Here is a 9601-nt window from a genome sequence, read left to right as displayed (position 1 = left end):
CAGAAACAAGGCCCTTCAATTTTAGGAAAACTGAACATGTGAGATGATTTTTTTTCTTTTTTTAGGCAACACTGATGCCAACCTCTCAAAAAGCTCATTTCCATGAATCTCCAACCTAAATTTAACACAGTGAACTCATGCAGGCCTAACCCTGTCCCTATCAGATGGATGTCCCCTTGCTGCGGGTGCCATACAGACAAGATTAAGGAGGCCAAAAAGAGGGCAGTAGAAAGCACTTGGCCCCCAAAGAGACAGAGATGCTCTGAGAATGTTGATTAAGGAAACAGGAACAGGAAATGTACACATCGATTCCTGTCCTTGTCAACCACCCGTTCCCCCTCCAAGACAAATGCTCACACACAAAAACTTTCATTTCTCCTTGAAACGTATCCCTGAAATGACTACTGCTTCCAAACCCTTCAGCGATTCTCTCACCATGTCTGAAATTGTTGCAATTCTGTCATCTGGTTAGCTGAAATAATCTTTGAGTTAGAGCTGAAACACAGTAGAAGAGGCAACAAACTCCCCCAGTGCACTGAGCTCTTGCCTTAATTTCCCTGTTGTGTTTCTACCTCACAATTTTCCAGTGTTCTTTTTCCGCTAGACCACACGCACTCATGGTTCAAGCTCCACACAGAGACTTCCCAGCCTCTTCTAAATCTTATGCATGAGCAAGAGTCCAATATATCTCATCATTTTTAAGCAGACTCTTTGAACACATCTTAATTTTTTTACTGATCATATTCTCATTTTACTCTTCATCTGCAGATTAAACTGTTAGGTGAAATGGCAAGGAACGTCTTTGCATTTCCTCTGCTACCTCTGTGACAGGTGGAGAGGACAACTCTGCCGGAGTTGGGTTTGTATACAGAATCTAAGCAATAATGCACCCGCTAGACTTTCTCTGAGCCCTTTCACATATGGTCCCTCCCATGAGGTTAGATACCATTTAGATGGCAACAAACATACCCCTGTAAGAAAGGAAACAGCCACATCCGGCTTTTGAACTGTATTGTTGAGTCATTTCGCCTGTGGCAGCCCTTCTAATACTCGGTTCCGTCTCTAGGGAGCAGGTGCAGGGCTGGTGGAAGTTTTCTCCTGCAAAAAGGCTCTTCCTACTTGCACCTGCTGAGAGCTGAATTGATGTTCTCAGCCAGTGACCATTCTGCCACTTTTACCCTAATTTACTGAGATACACTTTATTTGAAGGTCCAGAATGTGAGCCCCCGGTGACCCAACAATCAGAAAAAAAGACCATGCAATTTGTACAGGTTAGAGACCCTTGGTGTTGTAGCAGTCAAGGTTCTTCCCTTTGAGTAGGTCTAACAAAGAACAAGAGAGATTGTTTGTACCTAAAATTACCTGCTGAAAAAGATAAAATATCAAGCTATGTAGGTCTTCACAAATGTAAAGTCATTAAGGATCACATTTCAGTGAGTCAGAGTCACAAACAAAAGGCTAAACTGGTTGAACATAAAAAAGGGTTTCCAGAGTCATGGTCTATTCCTCTTTTATGTCACTGAAAGTTAACATTTTTTCTCAAGTCTCCCCATGAAAACACTTGAAATCCTCACAAGGAGGAGTTTCATGAGTCCCTGAGTTAACTTGATAAATATTTTGAAACAGAAAAGAAAATTGTACTTTAGATGATGGTTCTGATCCTCTTAATGTGGCACTTGATGAGACTCAATTTTACTGCAAAATATATCAGTACAGCAGAACAAGTTAACATGATGGTTTCTCTCCAAAAAGAGTTTCTCCCTTGGAAAGTACATTCCCAACCTAGTGCAAAATTTAGCAGGTCTAATAAAGAGGATTCTCAGACTTTAGAATGAGAATATCAGATAAATATCAGTGACTGAACTTGTTTTTTCTTACACAAGTCAGTCAGTCATATAAATGGGGTTACTGGGTGTTGCCCTGTGTCTCCACCCATATTTTTGCTTCAGATTCAGCAAAATAAAGTTTTTTTGTTTGCAGATACCAAGTGAAAAGCTACTACTGACCCAGATGGGTAGCCTTCTGGTTCATTTGACTGTATGGGACTCAATAACATCATGCAACTCAAAACTATACTTGTACATATTCAGCATGTTGGTTCTGAGAAAGCAATACATTTATTCTCTAAAGAAGAGGGTTTCCCTTGTAGGTTTTTAAGACATGTTTGTTTCATCTGACAATACCTGGAATGTCACATGCTTTATTCTGATGGCATACCATCTTACCCAGCTAGCCTTCCCTTCCTGAGAATGTTTAATTTTCACCTTATTCTTAGAGCAAGTGCTTATCAAAAAGTAGGCCTAAGCATTTCTTACTTGTCAGGAGCCATTATTCTGTGGTAAAGTGCTGTAAAGGAAATTGTGTGGCAGAATGAGAAGTATGCTTATTTTATGAAGTGATGTACAACACAGATCTGTTTTACAACTAATGTGCTGCATTTAATTATCTTCTATCTTTACTTCAGATACTCTGATAGAGAATTTACTTCCATTGGCTTTTAAGGGAGGTCAATAATTTTCATCCTTTGAAGGTTAGCCAAATTTCTTTTGTGCGAAGCAGATTGAAGCGGGTGATAGGTTTTAAAAATCTGCCCAAATCAAGACCACTATGCAGAATAGAGTTAATATTTCAGAGACTCATCACTAAGACAGAGATGTTAGCCGTACATCAAAATTAGTGATGCTGAAAATGTAAAATGGATATCATGCTCACCATTAAGCGATTATTGGAGAAAGTCATCGGGCATGTGTGTGATTCATTGCCAAATCATTGGGAAAACAGCGCTTTGAGTTCTGGGGAGGGAAAGACCTGGGATGGCTCCATGGAAGAGCAGGACCCAAATGGGGCCTCAAGGGACTGGTAAGATTTTTTTTTAGGGGGAGGGACATTCTCAAGTAGGAAGATTTTGAGCAAATAAAAGGATCCACTATATCCTAGCAGAGTTTCTACTCAAAATGGATCAGAAAAGGGATTGACATAGAAAATGCTCAGTTCCAGGGACTTTTCTGGCAGGCCAGTGGTTAAAAACGGCACTTTCAATGCAAGGGGTGAGGGTTCAATTCTTGATCAAGAAACTAAGATCCCATATGCTGTGCGGCACAGTCAAAAATATATATATTTTAAAAAATTAAATTAAAAATGTTCAGTTCCAGGCCCGAAAGGATTGGGTCCAAGCCTGGGAAGTCTTTCCCTGTGGACTAAGAAAAGACTCTGGAATCTGAGAGTGCTGAACAGGTGGTTCCCAGGGTTAGGAATCTGTGTATAATAAGCCACCATCTTGTGAAAACTCCTGCCAGTCTGCCTGTGCTGTGACCTGGAGGCAGACAGACTACTGGGTGTCAAGGAAAGTCACTCGTGATGAAAGCAGTGAGGGGCTGCGTTTCTCCTGAAACAGCACCATGTGAGACAAGTTCACATTCTGGCACCTGGACGGAACCTCATGGGCAGCTGTCCCACCAGCAGCGCCGGAGTTTCCTCTAGCCCTCTTTTCAGCTCATTTTCCCAGGTCTTAGTTGTAACTTCTGATTGAGCAGCCCAGGGTTAAAGGAGAAAGCGCCTCAGAAAACAGGAAGGAAAGTCTAAATATCAGCAGAATCTAAGCTGGGTACAAAAACCAACTAAATGGAGGAGAGGAAAACAGCCCCTGCCTGAGGTGCTCTCCAGCTCCTTCAAGCCCAGGCTCACAGAACTGAGGCCCACAGAGACCAAAGTCCAGACTTGCAGACTCTGGTTTCCTGCCTCAGGACCTGCATCTTCCCAGGGATGACTTGTGGGCCGTGCACCCCTCAGCAAAGTCTAGATTCTCTCCTAGCATGAGCCCTTACCCAGGAGATACATCAGGAAAAGGGTCATCTCAGCACAGCAGGAAGTCCCCGACATTTACACCACAAATATCCACAGTGAGAAGTGGAAAGATCCTTTCATTACATTTGGGTCTTAAACAAAGAGACCCTTGAGGTACTGCTTCCATGGAAAATTCCATCTTTAATAGGAGTCACAAGAAGAATGTACTAAAATCCCCAAAGGATGTTGTCCCCATATCCATGAGCAGTCTTATTTGTAAGTGAAATTGGCAGAACTTGAGGGACCCTGAAAAGACAAAACTGCTCAAAAATTTTCTCCTCTGAGTAACTGCCCTAGGGCCAGAAAATCTACCACTGGAGATTGGTTCCTTTATATAAGGTGTTATGCCAAGCATGGAGTCTCCTTAAAACACTCCCAGGAATATAGGCATCTTAAAGCCACCAACAGGAGAAGGTAATGGCACCCCACTCCAGGACTCTTGCCTGGAAAACCCCATGGACGGAAGAGCCTGGTAGGCTGCAGTCCATGGGGTCGCTACGAGTTGGACACTACTGAGCAACTTCACTTTTCACTTTCATGCATTGGAGAAGGAAATGGCAACCCACTCCAGTGTTCTTGCCTGGAGAATCCCAGGGACGGGGGAGCCTGGTGGGCTGCCGTCTCTGGGGTCACACAGAGTCGGACATGACTAAAGCGACTTAGCAGCAGCAGCAGCAGCAGCAAAGCCACCAACAGCAGGATGTGAACTCACTTAACAGGTGTCTATTCTAGGGGTATAAGCCTCTAGCAACTGGACTGGGTCAAGGGAAACACAGAGAATAAGCAAGAACAGGAAGAGCATGAAGAGTGAGTTCATGTAATGCAATATTTTGCCTGGCACCCCAAAAAAGAGGGAGTGGGAGACAGCCTTTTCCGAAAGATTTACCCATTACCAATGGGGCTAACTTCACCAGAAGAGATAATAAAGGTTATAGTTGACTCATGTCCCTGGTATCAGAGGAATAGATGCAAACAATGCAATTAAATCTATACTGAATTGATGTGGCGAAGGAGATGGCACCCCACTCCAGTACTCTTGCTTGGAAAATCCCATGGACGGAGGAGCCTGGTGGGCTGCAATCCATGGGGTCACAAAGAGTCGGACACAACTGAGCGACTTCATTTCACTCACTTCACTGGCTTCATACTTTATCACTGGAGAAGGAAATGGAAACTCAATATTCTTGCCTGGAGAATCCCATGGACGGAGGAACCTGGTGGGCCATTGTCCATGGGGTTGCAGAGAGTCGGACACAAGTGAAGTGACTAAGCACGCACGTATGCACTGAACTGATGCAAATTAGATAGTACCAGAGAACATTAATATAAAGTTCCCAGTGATTAACATGGTTCCATTCACCCTACAGATCACCAGGTATAAAGGGATTAATGCCTTGACATCAAATGTTGGTATTTATTTCTAAGTCACTGTCTAACCGTCCTTCTGCTTCTTCCACCCCATCCCTTAACAATGGCATTTTAGTGAAGTGATTTGTTTCCTAGAGGGGATTATGCTTTTATCCTAAAGTCTCCTTCATAATAGTTTTTCTGCATTTTAAGGTAAACCATTAGTAATGCCCCAGAAACACACAAAACTTAGAAAAGCCTAAAACAACATTCAAGCTACATACTGAATTTTTCAGAGTAAGCGGTAACATAGAGCACAGTAAGCAGAGATGTTAAACGTGGGAGAAGAACATTGCTAATTATCTTCCAACCCCTCCTCTCATTGCAAGAAAATGAAATTGGGATGGGACTAGAAATGAGAAGCAAAACATTTACGGTGCTCTGGCTTCAGATTTTTCACCATAAATGGCAAGAAAGAAGAGCAGACAGATATAATTTTAGATGTTAGATTAGCATCCAATAAAGTTCTCCCATCCTCATAGTGGACCATGGATCCTGTGACCAAATAAAGCACTGTTTGTGAAGATTCATTCTGCAGTAACCCTCTTTGTTAAAACAACAACAAAAAAAAGAGGTGCTTTCACCATTGATTAAAATTGCTAATTTTCAGCACAGTTACCTCTTTGGACTTCATATGACCCCAGAGACTATACATACAGTCCATGGAATTCTCCAGGCCAGAATACTAGAGTGGGTAGCCTTTCCCTTCTCCAGGGTATCTTCCCAACCCAGGGATTGAACCTAGGTCTCCTTTGCAGGCAAATTCTTTACCAGCTGAGCCACAAGGGAAGCCCAAGAATACTGGAGTGGGTAGCCTATCCCTTCTCCAGAGGATCTTCCTGACCCAGGAATCGAACCAGGGTCTCCTGCATTGCAGGCAGATACTTTACCAACTGAGCTATCAGGGAAGCCCTTGGACTTCATAAGTGAATTGAAAAGTGATCAGGTGCTTTAAGTAATCCAGAAAGGGGAAAAAAAGCATCATGACACAGAACACAGATTAGGGACAGACTCTGTTATGTAAGGGAGGAAAGCAGAGTCTTACTGCCCGAGACTCAGCCTGGAGATTGCTCTAGCTAGAAGTAAAATTACTGCAAGTGAAATGGCTTATAGGAGTGATATACCCACCCCTCTAATCAGCCGTGAAATAGGAATCCATGAAAGATGCTCTCCTTTCTTCTCATCCTTGATCATCCAAGCATTCCCCCTCCAGAGACTTCTCCAGAGACTTTCCCTCTCCAGAGACTTCTCAGCTTCTCAGCCTCCAGACCACCCTTCAGGTCTTAGGGGTAGACCACAGCAAAGGACAGGGCCAGCTGTCCTTTGGATGGACAAACCTGTCCAGCAGGATGGTTTGGAGGGGTGTGATCCTGCCTGCACATACCCAAGAAAGACATCTTTAAGTCTTTCATAGGTTGACTGCATTACTAAAATACTAAACAATAGTGCGTGTGTGTGTTCAGTCGTGTCTGACTCTGCAACCCCACGGACTGTAGCCCACCAGGCTCCTCCAGTCCATGAAAGTTTCCTGGCAAGAATACTGGAGTGGGTTGCCATTTCCTCCTCCTCCAGGGGATCTTCCAAACCCAGAGACTGAACCCATGTCTCCTGAATTGGAAGGAGGATTCTTTACCTCTGCACCACCAGGAAAACCCCCAAATGATAGTATATGAATTATATACCTGTAGTAGACCGAATAAAGGCCCCCACCAAAAGTAGCAGGTCCAAGTCCCTGGAACCTGAAAATATAACATTTGGAATACAGATCTTTACAAATATTGGTAAGTTAAGGATCTTGAGATAGGTTGTTTTCTTGGTTTATTCAGGGGGTCCCTAAATGCAATCTCAATTGTCCTCATGAGAGAGTAGTAAAGGAAAATTTGATACACAGAAGAGGAGGAAAGAAAGTGAGCACTGCAGGGGCAGAGACTGGTATGATGTGGCCTCAATTCAAGGAATGCTATTAACCACCAAAAACTGGAAGAGACAAGGAACAGAGTCCCCCTTAGAACTTCCACAGGGAGTGAGGCCCCGCTGACAGCTTGATTTCGACTCAATGATACTGATTTTGGACTTCTGGCCTCTTGATCTGTTAGAGAATAAACTAGTATTGGTTTAAGCCACCAAGTTTGTAGTAATTTGTTAAAGCAGTCATAGGAAACTAATGCAATACCCAAGCACTGGAGAAAATGCAGAAAAACAGAATGTGTTAAAGAGAGAATGTTATGAACTGGATTGTGTTCCCCCAAGGTTTACATACCTTTACTTGGTGGCTCACAAGGTAAAGCATCTGCCTGCATTGCGGGAGACCTAGGGTCAACCCCTGGGTGGGGAAGATCCCCTGGAGAAGGGAATGACAACCCACTCCAGTATTCTTGCCTGGAGAATTCCACGGACAGAGGAGCCTGGCGGGCTACAGCCCATGGGATCGTAGAGTCAAATATGACTGAGCAACGAACTTTTACTTTTTTCAAGATCTATATGCTGAAGTTCTAACCCCTGATGTAACTGTAGTTAGAGATGACACCTTTAAAGAGGTAATTAAGGTTAAGTGAGGTGGTAAAGTAGACCCTAACCCAACAGGATTTGCGGACTTAAGAGAAAGGAAACTCTCTCCCTCTCTCTTCCTCCTCCTCCCTCTCTCACTCTTCCTGTCTCTCCCTCCCCAACCCCGGAAAATGCTCTGTGAAGACACAGCAAGAAGGTGGCATCTGATAGCCAAAGAGAGAGCCCGCAGAAGAAACCAATATCACTGGCACCCTTGGAACTCTGAGAAAATAAATCTCTGTGGTTTAAGCCATCAGTGTGTGGTATTTTGTTCTGGCAGCCCAAGTAGTTGACAAAGAAGACAGCCTTTTAAGAGTTAGGCTCTTCAAGGAAATAAAGCCCAGATGACCCCACCTCCCTGGTTGTCAGTCTCCCCTGTAAGACAAGATTTACACTGAGTCAGTGGTAAAGAGGGAGCGGAAAATACTCCAGGCAGGAGATCAGCAGGAGCAAAGTCTAGCCCTGCAATAACAGTTCCAGGAAGTGTACCTATAAGAGCACAGGAGAAAGCTGCTTTCATGCACCATGTGCTTCCACGGGGTAACACAGTCTAATCAGACACTAGTGTGATGCCTTGGCCCATAGAGGAGTCAACTACCTTCAGGAAGGTCACTGTCACTCACAGTTGATTGCTGTTGATTGTTGATCCTTGAACTGGTGTACAGGTCAAGGTTGTGCATGGTGGGCAGACTTGGGGAAGATGGAGAGAAAGAAGATGGAGAGAAAACACACTTTAAATCAAGTGTGTTTTGAGGCTTGTTCCCAGCCCCAGACAGCATTTGATGTGGGCAGGGGCCAGACTGTCCCTGTCTCCAGAGAACAAGGAAAGGGAAGCGGAGAAGACAGCAGAGGGACTCTGAGTTATCACTAGGATGAAAGGGTATCTTCCAGGGGTGGGTGGGAGTGGGGGGAGCCCTGCAGGGCAGAGCTTCCCACATCATAACTCACAAAGGAAACAGAGATGTTTAAAGGTAAAGCATCTGCCTGCAATGCAGGAGACCCAGGTTTGATCCCTGGGTTGGGAAGATCCCCTGGAGAAAGGAATGGCTATGCATTCCAGTATTCTTGCTTGGAGAATTCCATGGATGGAGGAGTCTGGCATCCTACAGTCCATGGGGTCTCAAGGAGTTGGACACAACTCAGCAACTAACACTTCCACTTTCTTTCAAAGGACACCCTGGGGGAATGAGAGGGCTGCTAGACTGAGGCAGCCTTGCCCCTGCCTACCCCAGCTGCTATAGGGTCAACACCTCAGCACCCTTGTAATGCATTCAAAACCCAAAAGTTGGGGTGTGGAAAATCCTGTTCCAGGGTACCTATCATCATACTGGCCACCTGGCTACTTATGGGACCATGCCAGGCTCTTCTTAGGACTCGGAGTCCTGAGACCCATGTGGGCACAAGTGGTAAGGAGCAAGTATGGGTCTAGAGGGGACACAGAATAAGGCATAGGTGAGGCCTGACTGCCAGGTGGCAGTGGAGGCGGTGATGGGGAGGCAGGCAGCAGGGGCCCGGCAAGCCTCTTGCCTGTGACAGTGGACAGGAAGCACACCCAGGACAGGGAGCCTGGGAAGCTGGGGAGACATCTGGTGAGTTGGCAAAGTAACCAGCAAACTTCTCCCAATAGGAGAAGCCCAGCTGAGCCGGCTTCTGACCGTCAGTGGCCAAAACAGTCCTTTCAGTGTCACGGACTCCTGGAGAACATGGGGCAGGGAATCTATTCAATTCTCTCCCACTGGAAACCAAACAGCCAGCTGTGACCCATTCGTGACCTTCAAAGGGTAGCTGATACCTATGTCCCCAG

The 9601-nt window shown here is 44.9% G+C and overlaps 1 non-coding gene across 1 annotated transcript; it reads right to left on the bottom strand.

Annotated features, from left to right (window-relative positions):
* Window positions 1-6085: 6085 nt before the first annotated feature.
* Window positions 6086-6158, bottom strand: TRNAC-GCA (transfer RNA cysteine (anticodon GCA)). Its single transcript has one exon. It is a non-coding gene; the product is annotated as a tRNA-Cys (tRNA).
* Window positions 6159-9601: the final 3443 nt, after the last annotated feature.

The sequence above is a fragment of the Bubalus kerabau genome, chromosome 11 (genome assembly GCF_029407905.1).
Source record: "Bubalus kerabau isolate K-KA32 ecotype Philippines breed swamp buffalo chromosome 11, PCC_UOA_SB_1v2, whole genome shotgun sequence".
NCBI lineage: Eukaryota > Metazoa > Chordata > Mammalia > Artiodactyla > Bovidae > Bubalus > Bubalus kerabau.
This window is presented reverse-complemented; position numbering and strand designations above follow the sequence as displayed.